The 14,543-nt window shown below is 50.9% G+C and overlaps 1 protein-coding gene across 2 annotated transcripts in view; it reads left to right on the top strand.

The window, feature by feature from the left end:
- Positions 1 to 14,543, top strand: part of ARHGEF39 (Rho guanine nucleotide exchange factor 39) — a 64,261-nt gene that overhangs the window by 21,725 nt on the left and 27,993 nt on the right. The gene's annotated exons all lie outside the window — the stretch shown is intronic.

Genomic DNA, 14,543 nt, shown 5'->3' with positions numbered 1-14,543 from the left:
TACCCAGCTGTCATCTCACAGCTGGGATGCTGGGTACACCCAAATCGGTAGAGGCCCCAGCCAGTGCAGTCTGATTAATCCAGTCGCAATCACAACAGGCGCAGTTAGTGCCACGGCAGTGCCGCCCGGACCAAACCATAGATGTGCAGTCCATGGGGGAAGGGGTCCTCCCCAGGCGGATGCTGTCACACCTGGGCAGCTGCTACAACCACGACTGGGCTTTTGACAGTCAGTGGTTCTGGCTCCTCCGCAATCAGTAGTTACAGCACTGAAGGTGCCTTTGGCAGCTACTGAAGGGGAGCTCCTTGTTGTCACCTGGGGGCTAGAATCACGCTGCAGACTACCCGCCTGAGCCCTACAGTCTCCGCTGCTCTCCCCCGCCGCCGCTCTGGTCATCGTGGCTGCCGAGCCGGGAGAGCAGGACTCCAACATCCAGCAATCCTTGCCGGATCGGGACGCCGCCCACCACCTGATTTTCGCGCCCGGGGGCGCACAAGAGGACGCTGTTCCTTCCGCGTCGCGGGATCGCACGCGGGAGAAGCCCGGGACCATCTGCGACCATCAGCGGCCAGAAGAGGCTGGGCTGGGCCACCCCCTTTGCATCTGAACCAGAGGTACCTTTGAACATTCCCCTAACCAGTGAAATGATACAGTGACTGTCTGCACTCACGAATCCACAAAACAATCTGTATCTGTGGATCGCAGGACATCGTGTAACTGGGAGAGTTGAGACATTATCATTTACAAACCCATAAAAGGGGAGGTGTTACTCACTGACTAATCTGACAAGCTGGGAACATAAGAGGCGGCTAATTGTTGATCTAGTTCACATTCCCCAGTTCATTTAATTGACCATGTCTAACAAAACTAAAACACGCTCTGCCACAAGTAAAACTCTTGCATCTCGCCCCCCTAACACCTTAGGTGTGGCACAAAATGTGGCCTTACAGCCAACCGCAATTGATTTGTTGTTGCAAAAGGTCAATAGGGAGATCGAACGCACTGAAAGAAGTTTATCTACCCCAAACACTCCCTCACAAACTACTGTTCTAAATGTTTCAGAAATGTCTGATAACTGTTCCTCAGAAAATTCTGCCGACTCTATCCCTTGTGCACAGGTAATAAAAGAATCAGTAAAAAGAACAATTAGGAAAACTAAACAAGGGGTAGCAGGAAGAACAAACGGAAGAATAACACACAAAGTGGGGCAATATCGGGGACCAAAAACCGGGGGGAAACAGTGATTGAAGAAATTGAAGAACGGGAAGTAGGTCAGGTGCTCCTACCGAGGTGGTTGGATGAAGTAATGGAAGATTTCCAAAAACGTATGGAAACTTTTATTATGAATCAACTAAAACCAATAATCAGCAAGTTAGATAAAGCAGTAAACGAGCTAACGAAGTTAGGGAAATGCAAGGGCTCTTCTGACTGCAATCTAACAGCAAACCGCCCTCTAGCTGGGACCAGGTCAGGGGAACAGGTAGTGGGGAATATTAATAACTGTGTGAGTAATGAACATTGCATCATAGCACAAGTACACCAAACACCAACGGCCCTAGTACAGAGAGAAAGGGGCAATACCAGCACTGGGGGAAATAAGAATCTAGAAAAGGTCCAACAGAGAACCAATGCCCCGAAAGTACAACTAGAAAAGGAAACAACTCAGGTCTGTTTGGAGAATGACCAGTCTAGATATGAGGTGATGGACATATCTTCACACTATGTTCCAACATGCATTAATTTACCACCTGAAGCATGCCCCTATGCTGTTGTTTTTACTGGGGCCCCTGCCTCGAGGGATGGGGAGAGAGAGTCACATGCTGATTTAAAAACCAAAATTACTAGGTGGCTAAATATACATAGGCCCTTGAGGGGTGGAGAACGAGGAGAGATACTTCTTGTAAGAAGAACAAATTGGGTAGGTAGTAGGAGGAAAGATATCACAGGAGACTGCATAGTGGTAAATTTTATGAACATTGACCTAGGGAAATATATACTAGGTGGACATAACAAAAATCATACCAGCACCATTTGCCCCTTAACACTAGGATAATTTTACCCAAGGAGACGGGCTGTAAACCCTATGTATCATGCCCAAGATAGACCAGGGATCTCAGGAGCAAGACATTGGCCAAGAATGGTAGAGCAGGGAGGGCAGAACCATACACAATGGATTAATAGATTCAGCCCACTACAATCTCTCGACGAACTAGACTGACTACCCCAAGCACCTCGGGAAAAGGTGGCTGTAATGGCAGGAAATAACCCTAGCGCACAGAGGGGTTTAGAAAGTGACCTAGCAAAGAGGGTAGATATACAACAATTACCCATAGCTAACAAGTTTCAGGGAGTGATCTTGGGAAGTGAGGCGGACCCGAAAATATATACACAGGGCATATTTAGGGGGGAAGCTCTGAAAGAAGGTCTAAAGATACTGTCCTGGAATATTGCTGGCCTGGCGGGGAAATTTGATAATGTGGAATGGAAAAATAATATCTGTGACTTTCATGTCCTAGCCTTTCAGGAGACCTGGGCAGTAGATCCGTCTCCCTACCAAATAGAGGGCTATAAGTGCTTTTTCACACCAGCACTGGAAGGCAGATCTGGCAGAGCCAAGGGTGGGCTTGCTTTATATGTAAATTTAGAGCTAGAAGGCTCATGGCTAGCAACCTCATGGTCATCACACACCTTGCAGGCGGCAGAATTCCAGGGCAAAGGGCTAAGGCTACTAATATTCAATATTTATAACTCAGGAACAGGTGAAGGGAATCACAGTTATCCACGAATTAGATGATAGACTCTATTATGAGACTAAAAAACGGAAAAGAGGTGGAGAACTAGTAGTTCTGATCATGGGCGATTTAAATTGCCACCTCTGCCCAAAACTACTCCCTGTAAAAGCAGACTGGTCATCATGCCTGGTAGAGAGTGGCCCTCACCTTGAGCATAATACGGAGGGAAAAACCATCATGAAGTTGCTAGGCAATCAGGCCTTATCGCACACAATAGATTTGGTGGTCCCGGGGAGGGATGGCAACCTTACACCGACGTTTAAGGGAAGAGGATGTAATTCGATTATAGATTTTATGTTGATATCCTCATTTGCAAAGGATAGGGTCAAGGAGGTGAGAATAGAGTGGAACCCATTTAGCGATCACAATCCGTTGACTATGGAATTAATATATAGTCGCTGCCCTATTAGAAGTCAACAAGCAACCACTGAGCTGCGACCAACGGATCAGGGGAGGCGTCTTAGATGGGCCAAAATTAACGCTGAGGAGTTTTACGGAACCCTTGTAAAAAAAGGTAAAAAACAGATAGAAGGCTGTCTTGACCTTTCAGTAGAAGGTGGGGTGCTGGTCTCTGTGTTTGAGTCACTAACCAATCTGGTTAGTGAACTCCTGAAAATAAATGGGCCAAAGAAAGTGGAAACACAGCCACGTTGGTTTGACTCCGAATGTTCCAGGGCATTGAGAGCGCTAAAATCATGCCTCAAAAAGCAACCTAGGGACAAGCAGGAAGTAGCCTCATGCAGAAGTCTATATAAGGCAAAGGTCAAGCAGAGGAAACTCGCGCTTCAAGCTGAAGTGTGGGCGGACCTGAGAGAGGCTGGGGAACACAGGGACTTCAATGAATTTTGGCGGATTGTTAACAGACCCTGTTTCCAAGAAAGAAACGCCCCGGTGATCAGTAACAACATCCTTCCTGAACAATGGGTAGCACACTTCAAGAGTCTCTATATCCATGAAAGTGACATCGTGCCTGAAGGGAGCTGGGGCGAAGTTCGGTCCGGTGATGTAGAATTCTCACTTCAAGAAATCACCCAAGCAATTAGAGGGCTAACTCGAAACAAAGCACCAGGGCCTGATGGCCTCCACCTGACCTCTATCAGAGGGCTAACTCGAAACAAAGCACCAGGGCCTGATGGCCTCCACCTGACCTCTATTTAAGCAATATAGACCTCTGGGCCCCTATCATGACCAGGGTATTAAACGCTGCTATTAAGGGTGGTCTTCCGCGATCTTGGTCTACAGCATTGATTGTCCCTATCTTTAAAAAAGGTAGTAGGGACAATCCTCAATGCTATAGGCCAATATCGCTGATAGATGTGTCAGCGAAATTGCTGGGCAGAGCGATTTTGAATCTCCTGATGTTGTGGACTGAAGAGCTCAATATAATAGCAGACACCCAATACGGGTTCAGATCAGGCAAATCAACAAGTGATCAATGCTTAAATCTCTACCTTCTAGCTGAAAAATATACAAGGGTTAGTAAAGGAACTCTCTATATGGGCTTTATGGACTCGGCAGCAGCCTTTGATAATGTAAATAGGAGTAAACTCTGGGAGTTGATGAGCAACTTGGGAATTGACCCTGGACTCATCAACATCCTTAAGGAGTTGCATTGGAACACCACTGTCAAGGTCCGCTATAACACGGGGGGGGGGGGGGGGGGGGGAGTACTGATCCCTTCCCGTGTACCGGCGGAGTGAGGCAGGGATGTATCCTTGCACCATTTTTATCAACGATTTGGAGAAATGTCTGGTTGACTTAAGTGTGGATTGTCCTAAAGTAGGAAAGCGTCACATACTGGTTATGCTGTATGCGGATGACGCGGTCCTGCTTGCCCGACCAGGCCTGAGCTTACAACATCTAGTAGATGGGTTTGTGGATTTCATGGATAATTTAGATCTCTCTGTGAACCTGAGCAAATCCTACGTGATGGTAACAGGCAAGAAACCCAGCAGGAAATTTGTATTTAAAATAGGGCCCCACAAATTAGAAACTGTAAGCTCCTTCTCCTACCTGGGCCTTCTGTTTGACAGGGATATAAAGTTCGACCTTTTAATTGAGGAAAAATGCAGGAAGTTGGTTTGTGCAAATGGGGCATGTAGGAGAGTAGGGTCTGCAATCCTATGATCACCCAGATTTTTTGCTTTTGTTTCACTGGTTTACGACTTTATCTGGCTGTGGGCCTGCCAATCAGACCCCCAGCCTGGCTGTTCTCTTTCTAAATTACGAGATGTACCCTAGGTGCATTTACCATTTGGTACTGGGCCACCTTATCAGACCCTGTAACTCAGGGCATAGGTGTACCCAGGGCCGCCAGGGGCTGCAGCATGTATTATGCCACCCCTGGCTGGCCTCCTAAATTTGACACAACTGGCTGCATGACAGCTGGGGCAAAGTCGTGTAATCACCCTTTGCTTTAGGTATAGTAGCCCTATATCTAACCACACAATGGACACCCGAGTTCCTATCAGTCACTCCTATGGCAGGCCTTGACAATCCTGAAGGCAGAGTGCGTGGGCTCGTGTGAACTGTGCTCTGGCCCGAGCCGAGCCCGGTTGCAGCTTGCGGATAAAGGACCCAATGGCTGTTCCATGATAACGCGTACCACATCGGTAACTTCGGTGTCGCGTTATCAAGACATGTCGAGTAAGGTGTCATACGAATCGGGATGCTGCCCTCTCACCAACCCTGGCGACGAGGTTAGCATTCCGCCCTTCTAGAGGGACACGACATGTACGTAACTGTGAACCCCGGTTAAAGTTAACGAAAGCCTCAGCTCCACAAAATGGATGATGCCACCACAGACACGAGTCTGACCTCCTGCTGCTGGGAGTCCTTCCAGCGAGGAGCGCTTGGACAAAGGGTTTCCTGTCGAGGGCGGTGTTCGCACCGTCCCAGACAGGGTTTGTGTATTCTGGGTAGGTAGGGCTTTTGCGAGAAGGGGACTACGGAGTGGCACCCCGGTGCTCACTACGCATCTGCCGGTCAGAACCAGTTCCAGGGGCGCCAGCCCTGGCCTGGGGAAAGTCCGGCAGGGGAGAGGGGTGTAACTACCCCCCTTCCTGGTCCCACCCTTAGGGCAGGACCTAGTCATGTACCCACCCCTTCCTTTAGGATAAAGACCGGAGCGGGGACCCTTCCAAATTAGATCATCTTTGAATCAAGAACTACTTTCTACGAAAGGACATTCGAGACTCTTCTCAAGATTTCTCCCTTGTGACTAAGGAGTAGTCACCCTGCATCAGCGGGCACCATCTAAGAACTCTGCGGTTTGCTGCAAGTCCTTCCTCAAGGATCCGACGGCCCAGCTCGACGAGAACCGGCTTCCCTGGCACCTCTGACCTCTACCCACGTCATCAGCTCAGCTGTGATCTGTGGGTGCGACGAGACCTCGAGGGACCGGCCATCATCAGAACCTGCACGCTCTTAACCAGCACGACCATCGAAGCAATTCTCTGGTGAGTGCTCTGGGGTCCGAGAAGCCCCGACCCTGAGCCGCTCCAGCACCGAAGTGCAGTCTCCCAGCATCTCCACGATCTGCGTGGGGCCCTTCTGCTCGCTGCTCAGCACGTTGTCTGGTCACTAGCCGCTGGCTTGTGCCCTTCTGTGACGACATCCGACAATCAACACTGCTGGTCTGGTTGCTCCAGACTGGCCCTTGCTTCCATCTTTGCGAGAAGCACCCCGGACCCTCCTGGTCCACTCAAGACGCCATCTTAGGCCCACCACGTGGCCCTGAGATCTGCCAAGGCTTGTTGCCCCATCCTGGGCCCAGCGACGCCGACAGCATCATCCTTCGTGGGACAGCTCGCACCTCCACCGTGGTCGCCGACAACGCCTCCTGGTCCGTGAGACTGCAGAGCCTAGCGTCGCCCACTCACCTAGTCGAGGTGACGGCCAACCGGTGCCTTCCTGGTACCCTCCGACTACTGGCTAGTAGTACGAACTTGGTCCCCTCTGCTTTCAGGTATCATCAATCTCTGATCCAGGCTTGGATCTCTACGAACTATTCATCACTGGTCGCCAGCCAGCAACTCCTTTTCTTCCGGCTCCTGGCTCGTCAGCGAAGACCCCGACGCCTGTAAGACTTGTGCAGCCGCAGCCCTCGTGGCTAGGTAACTCGGCATTTCGGTGCCTGCATAGCATCTTTACTCTAGGGTCCCGAGTCCCTCGCTTCCGACTTGCCTTATCGGGTCCGCCCGAGACCTTAAACTTTCCGTGTCCTCGGACACTTGTTTTAATTGTGCACTTGAAGTATTTTCCTAAGAGATTTGGTTTGTGCTTAGTACCCTGTCCTCATAAAGAGTACAGGGCTGTTGTGATTCTTAATAAATATCCTGTTTATTTTCATAACACTTGTGTGGTGTCCTTTCACTTGGTGTTCAAGGGGTACATGTGTGGTAAACAGCTGGCTTAACGCGCCCTCTCGAGTCTTTAGCCTTAGACTGCTCGTATCCACGCTACTAGGATAGCTGGTCTATAGGTTGACTTACAACCAAACACCATAAGGGTCGTTGGAACGATACATAGCGGTCGCTAGAATAGCGAACGTTGCATATCGGGCCAACTTCTCACATTGGTGAGCAGCGGTTGGGATTTGAGCTTGCTGTTGTTTTACCACACGTATCCTAAGAATATCTTGTTGAAAGATCGCATAAGTACTGTTAGTACATATAACTAAAGCTTAGAATACTCTGAGTTCTACTGAACCAGCTGTTGCAGCTCCTCAAGGCTTAGCACACCTTGGCTGCAACTCTTAGCAAGGGAAAAGTAGGTAAACACATAGTGCATCACTTACACCACACTAGAAACAGTATGTCGGACAAAGGAGGAAACTCTGAGTCTCCCCTTGTGTCAGTGGACCCTCCACAGGTCCTCCCTTCGAGATATACTGTGCTGAGCTTCAAGGAGTTAAGACAAGTGTGTCACTCCAGGAAGATCAAGCAGGGGTCTAACCCCACAACGTCCTTTCTGATTGGTCTCTTGGAGACTTATGATGCCAGAAAAGCTGAGACCCGTCCCAGCTCTTCTAATCCAGAAGGAGACATGCCTCCCCTCGAGGGAACCAGAGACGATCCTAACCTCATCCACCTCGCAACTGAGAACGAAGATGCAGAGGATGATGAGGATCCCTCTGGGGATGAGGCAGATAAGGGACAGGTAGAAGTCGTCAGACTAACACGGTCCAACTTAAGCAAACATGATAGTGGTACTGGGGGACCCCCGGCGCTACTGTCAGGTCCGCTTAACATTGGGAATGGACGAGCCAGATCTCTGTCAAGAGGCTCTGGCAGATCCCTTCAAACCAATGGCTCTCACAACTCTTCTCAAAGAGGGATGACGTCCCCTCAGAGTAGAGTGTACGAAGCTAAGGAAAGGGCAGCTAATCTGAGGATCGAAAGGGAAGAACTTGCCCTGGCCAAAGAAAGGCTTGCCTTTGCTAGAGAGCAACAGTTAAGTGGGGTAGTCCCCACTGGTGGCAGCAATGTACCTAGTAATAGGGAAAAGAGTTTCGATACGAAACACCTTGGGAAGATAGTGCCCCCCTTTAAACAAGGGGACGACATCCACAAATGGATTACTGCTTTGGAGAGGGCCTGCACGGTGCAGGGTGTTCCCCAGAGTCAGTGGGCAGCTATCTTGTGGCTCTCCTTTGAAGGAAAAGGAAGAGACAAGCTCCTCACCACCAGGGTGGAGGATGCTAACGATTACCAAGTCTTGAAAAATACACTCGTTGAAGGGTTCGGCCTAACCACTGAGCAGTACAGGGTGCTGTTCAGGGATACCCAGAAAACGCAGTCTCAAGATTGGTCTGATTTTGTCGATTGTGCCACTAAGGCTTTTGAGGGCTGGTTGCTGGGCAGTAAGGTTACTGATTACAAAGGATTGTATAATTTGATGATGAGAGAACAAATTTTAAACAATTGTCAGAACCAGTTGTTGCATCAGCATCTTGTCGACTCGGATCTGACCTCTCCCCAAGAATTGGGAAAGAAGGCAGACAGATGGGTTCGCACGAGAGTTAAACAGAACCAGGGCCAGAATCAAGGTGGTCAGAAGAAAGCAGACCAGAAGGGTAAAGATTCTAAGGGGGAACAAAATGACCAGAAGTCTTCGACAGGTCCCCAACAACCCAAAGAGGGTGGGGGTCAGGCTCCCCAAAAGAAGAAAGAAGGCCAATCCAAAAGATGGTGCCAGTACTGCAAAAGTAAATCTCACTGGTTTAGTGAGTGCACCAAGAAAGGAGGAGGGCAGACTCCTGCCACTGCAGCTCCTAAGGCACCTGTGCCCCCTAGTACAGTCAGCAGTGGTAGTGCGCCTCCCAAGGGTTTAGTAGGGTTAACCCTGGGTTCTGAGGGGCGTGACAACTTAGTTGGCACACTCACTCAGGCTGTCCTTGTCAGTACAGGGGACGTGGACGTGTCCCCGGACGTAAGCCCCAATACTTTGGGCAAATACCGACAGACGCCTTTCATAAATGGAAAGATGGCTCAGGCCTATAGGGACACTTGTGCCAGCGTCACCATGGTGACGCCTAACTTCGTGGACCCTGGACAGATCATGCCAGGTACAGAATTCCTGGTGACCAATGCAAGCAATGTCACTACCAATCACAGTATGGCAATTGTAGCTTTCTCCTAGGGAGGGGTAACTGGCCAAAAGAAGGTTGTAGTTAGTCCAGACCTCCCAGTGGATTGTTTGTTGGGCAATGATTTGGAGTCATCACAATGGTCGGAAGTGGAGCACCGGACTCACATGGAAATGTTAGGTTTGCCAGCACATGTGTTCGCTGTGACCAGGTCACAGGTCAGGAAATGCCCCACTGAACAGGTGCTGGATCCTGGAACAACGGACCAGACACCTCCCAAGAAAAAGAGCAGTAGGGTTAAGGCTGCGCCTTCCCCCTTGCCCCAGGTCGAGGATCAAGTCTCAGAGGAGGCTGACCTACAGGAATTGAGGGAAACTGAGCCTAGAGAGTTCGAACTTGATCAAGTTGAATTCTTGGGTTCAGGGGGACCCTCAAGGGAAGACCTGGGGAAGGACCAGTTAAACTGCCCTTCTCTTGAACCCCTCAGACAGCAGGCTGCTGCTGAGGCTGCTGGGAACGCCACAGGTACCCACAAGGTATACTGGGAAGATGGACTCCTGTACACTGGTTCAAGAGACCCCAAGCCTGGCATGACCAGGAGGCTGGTTGTACCCTTGTCTCAGCGTGGTTTCCTACTTACCTTGGCCCATGAGATTCCCTTAGCAGGACACTTAGGCCAGACGAAGACGTGGGACAGGCTTGTCTCGCACTTTCACTGGCCTCACATGAACGAAGATACCAAGGAGTTTTGCCGCTCCTGTGTCACTTGCCAAGCCAGTGGTAAGTCAGGTGGCACGACAAAGGCCCCCCTTATACCAATGCCTGTGGTGGGGGTGCCCTTTGAACGGGTGGGGATCGACATCGTCGGTCCCATGGAACCACCAACAGCATCAGGGCACAAGTTTATACTGGTGGTAGTGGATCATGCCACCAGGTATCCTGAAGCTATTCCCCTTAGGACCACTACAGCACCTGTTGTGGCAAGAGCCCTAGTTGGAGTATTCTCCAGAGTGGGTTTCCCTAAGGAGGTCGTCTCCGACAGAGGTGCAAACTTTATGTCGAGCTACTTAACTGCTATGTGGAAGGAATGTGGTGTCAACTACAAGTTCACTACACCCTATCATCCACAATGCAATGGGCTTGTTGAGAGATTCAACAGGACCCTAAAAGGGATGATTCATGGACTACCGGAAAAGCTTCGGCGTAGATGGGACGTCCTGATTCCCTGCCTTTTATTCGCTTACAGAGAGGTCCCGCAGAAGGGGGTTGGCTACAGCCCTTTTGAACTTTTGTACGGGCATCCTGTGAGAGGACCCCTATGTTTGGTGAAGGAAGGATGGGAGAGACCTCTCAAAAAGCCTGCAGCCAACATAGTGGACTATGTGCTTGGCCTCCGCTCGCGGATGGCTGAATACATGGAGAAGGCATCTGAAAACCTTAAGGCCAGCCAAGAACTCCAAAAAGCTTGGCATGACCAAAAGGCTGTCTTGACTGTTTACCAGCCCGGACAGAAGGTGTGGGTGTTGGAGCCAGTGGCCCCAGCAGCACTCAAGGACAAATGGTCCGGGATTACACCATCCTGGAGAAAAAGGGAGAGGTCACCTACCTGGTCGACCTGGGAACTCCCCGGAGCCCCCACAGGGTGCTTCATGTCAACAGGCTCAAAGCATATGTCGACAGGAAGGACATGAGTTTGCTCATGGCCCTAGATGAGGGACAGGAGGAGGAGAGTGACCCTCTCCCCGACCTGCTCACTCAGAATCCTGACGATGGATCGGTAGATGGTGTTGTCTTTTGTGGCAGCCTCTCCGAACATCAACAGAGCGACTGTAAACAAGTTCTTCAGTCGTTCAGACATATGTTTTCTCTAACACCCAGTCAGACCGATTGGTGCACCCATGAGGTTGACACTGGTGACAGCTTGCCCGTAAAGAGTAAAATCTACCGGCAGCCTGATCACGTTAGAGACTGCATCAAGAATGAAGTGCAGAAAATGTTGGAGCTGGGAGTCATTGAACCCTCGGATAGCCCTTGGGCTAGTCCCGTAGTTCTAGTGCCGAAACCTCACACCCCGGGCGGTAAGAAAGAGATGAGGTTCTGCGTAGACTACAGGGGTCTCAATGCAGTCACTAAGACTGACGCCCACCCAATACCAAGGGCAGACGAGCTTATCGATAGATTGGCTTCGGCCAACTACTTAAGTACGTTTGACCTGACAGCTGGGTATTGGCAAATCAGGTTAGCTGAGGACGCCAAGCCTAAAACCGCATTTTCAACCCCTGGTGGGCATTATCAGTTCGTGGTGATGCCCTTTGGTCTGAAAAATGCACCTGCCACCTTCCAACGGTTGGTGAATCAAGTCCTTACTGGGCTGGATGACTTCTGTGCGGCGTATCTAGACGATATTGCTGTCTTTAGCTCCACCTGGGAGGATCACCTGGTCCACCTGCGGAAAGCGTTGGAGGCTCTGCAAGCAGCAGGCCTCACTATCAAGGCCACCAAGTGCCAGATAGGGCAGACACAGGTTGTATACCTGGGCCACCTTGTAGGTGGAGGCCAGGTTCAGCCACTGGAGAGCAGAATACAGTCAATCAGGGACTGGGCTCCTCCAACCACCCAGACTCAGGTTCGAGCTTTCTTGGGCCTGACTGGATACTACCGAAAATTTGTCAGGAACTATGGTTCCATCGTGACACCATTAAATGAACTGACAAGTAAGAAAATGCCAAAAAAGGTTCAGTGGACAGCGAGCTGTCAAAAAGCATTCGATGACCTAAAGCAGGCCATGTGCACGGCGCCTATCCTTAAGAGTCCAGACTACTCCAAACCATTCATTGTCCAAACAGATGCTTCTGAGTTGGGTGTGGGAGCTGTTCTATCTCAACTGAATTTTGATGGTCAAGACCAGCCCATTGCTTTTATAAGCAGAAGGCTGACCCCTAGAGAGAAGAATTGGTCAGCTATTGAGGGAGGCCTTTGCTGTGGTTTGGGCCCTGAAGAAGCTGAGGCCATACTTGTTTGGCACTCACTTCAAGATTCAGACCGACCATAAGCCCCTCTTGTGGCTAAATCAGATGAAGGGTGAAAACCCCAAACTGCTTAGGTGGTCCATTTCCCTACAGGGGATGGACTTTACAGTGGAACATAGACCTGGTACTGATCATGGCAATGCCGATGGGCTCTCCAGATATTTCCACTTAGAACAAGAAGACTCACCTGGTCAAGGTTAGCTTATTGTTCCGACGTTTGGGGGGGGGGTCATGTAGGAGAGTAGGGTCTGCAATCCTATGATCACCCAGATTTTTTGCTTTTGTTTCACTGGTTTACGACTTTCTCTGGCTGTGGGCCTGCTAATCAGACCCACAGCCTGGCTGTTCTCTTTCTAAATTACGAGATGTACCCTAGGTGCATTTACCATTTGGTACTGGGCCACCTTATCAGACCCTGTAACTCAGGGCATAGGTGTACCCAGGGCCGCCAGGGGCTGCAGCATGTATTATGCCACCCCTGGCTGGCCTCCTAAATTTGACACAACTGGCTGCATGACAGCTGGGGCAAAGTCGTGTAATCACCCTTTGCTTTAGGTATAGTAGCCCTATATCTAACCACACAATGGACACCCGAGTTCCTATCAGTCACTCCTATGGCAGGCCTTGACAATCCTGAAGGCAGAGTGCGTGGGCTCGTGTGAACTGTGCTCTGGCCCGAGCCGAGCCCGGTTGCAGCTTGCGGATAAAGGACCCAATGGCTGTTCCATGATAACGCGTACCACATCGGTAACTTCGGTGTCGCGTTATCAAGACATGTCGAGTAAGGTGTCATACGAATCGGGATGCTGCCCTCTCACCAACCCTGGCGACGAGGTTAGCATTCCGCCCTTCTAGAGGGACACGACATGTACGTAACTGTGAACCCCGGTTAAAGTTAACGAAAGCCTCAGCTCCACAAAATGGATGCTGCCACCACAGACACGAGTCTGACCTCCTGCTGCTGGGAGTCCTTCCAGCGAGGAGCGCTTGGACAAAGGGTTTCCTGTCGAGGGCGGTGTTCGCACCGTCCCAGACAGGGTTTGTGTATTCTGGGTAGGTAGGGCTTTTGCGAGAAGGTGACTACGGAGTGGCACCCCGGTGCTCACTACGCATCTGCCGGTCAGAACCAGTTCCAGGGGCGCCAGCCCTGGCCTGGGGAAAGTCCGGCAGGGGAGAGGGGTGTAACTACCCCCCTTCCTGGTCCCACCCTTAGGGCAGGACCTAGTCATGTACCCACCCCTTCCTTTAGGATAAAGACCGGAGCGGGGACCCTTCCAAATTAGATCATCTTTGAATCAAGAACTACTTTCTACGAAAGGACATTCGAGACTCTTCTCAAGATTTCTCCCTTGTGACTAAGGAGTAGTCACCCTGCATCAGCGGGCACCATCTAAGAACTCTGCGGTTTGCTGCAAGTCCTTCCTCAAGGATCCGACGGCCCAGCTCGACGAGAACCGGCTTCCCTGGCACCTCTGACCTCTACCCACGTCATCAGCTCAGCTGTGATCTGTGGGTGCGACGAGACCTCGAGGGACCGGCCATCATCAGAACCTGCACGCTCTTAACCAGCACGACCATCGAAGCAATTCTCTGGTGAGTGCTCTGGGGTCCGAGAAGCCCCGACCCTGAGCCGCTCCAGCACCGAAGTGCAGTCTCCCAGCATCTCCACGATCTGCGTGGGGCCCTTCTGCTCGCTGCTCAGCACGTTGTCTGGTCACTAGCCGCTGGCTTGTGCCCTTCTGTGACGACATCCGACAATCAACACTGCTGGTCTGGTTGCTCCAGACTGGCCCTTGCTTCCATCTTTGCGAGAAGCACCCCGGACGCTCCTGGTCCACTCAAGACGCCATCTTAGGCCCACCACGTGGCCCTGAGATCTGCCAAGGCTTGTTGCCCCATCCTGGGCCCAGCGACGCCGACAGCATCATCCTTCGTGGGACAGCTCGCACCTCCACCGTGGTCGCCGACAACGCCTCCTGGTCCGTGAGACTGCAGAGCCTAGCGTCGCCCACTCACCTAGTCGAGGTGACGGCCAACCGGTGCCTTCCTGGTACCCTCTGACTACTGGCTAGTAGTACGAACTTGGTCCCCTCTGCTTTCAGGTATCATCAATCTCTGATCCAGGCTTGGATC

This window comes from Lissotriton vulgaris, chromosome 3_1 (genome assembly GCF_964263255.1).
Source record: "Lissotriton vulgaris chromosome 3_1, aLisVul1.2, whole genome shotgun sequence".
In the NCBI taxonomy this organism is placed as follows: Eukaryota; Metazoa; Chordata; class Amphibia; order Caudata; family Salamandridae; genus Lissotriton; species Lissotriton vulgaris.
Note: the sequence above shows the minus strand (reverse complement) of the source record. Positions and strands in the feature narration are given on the sequence as shown.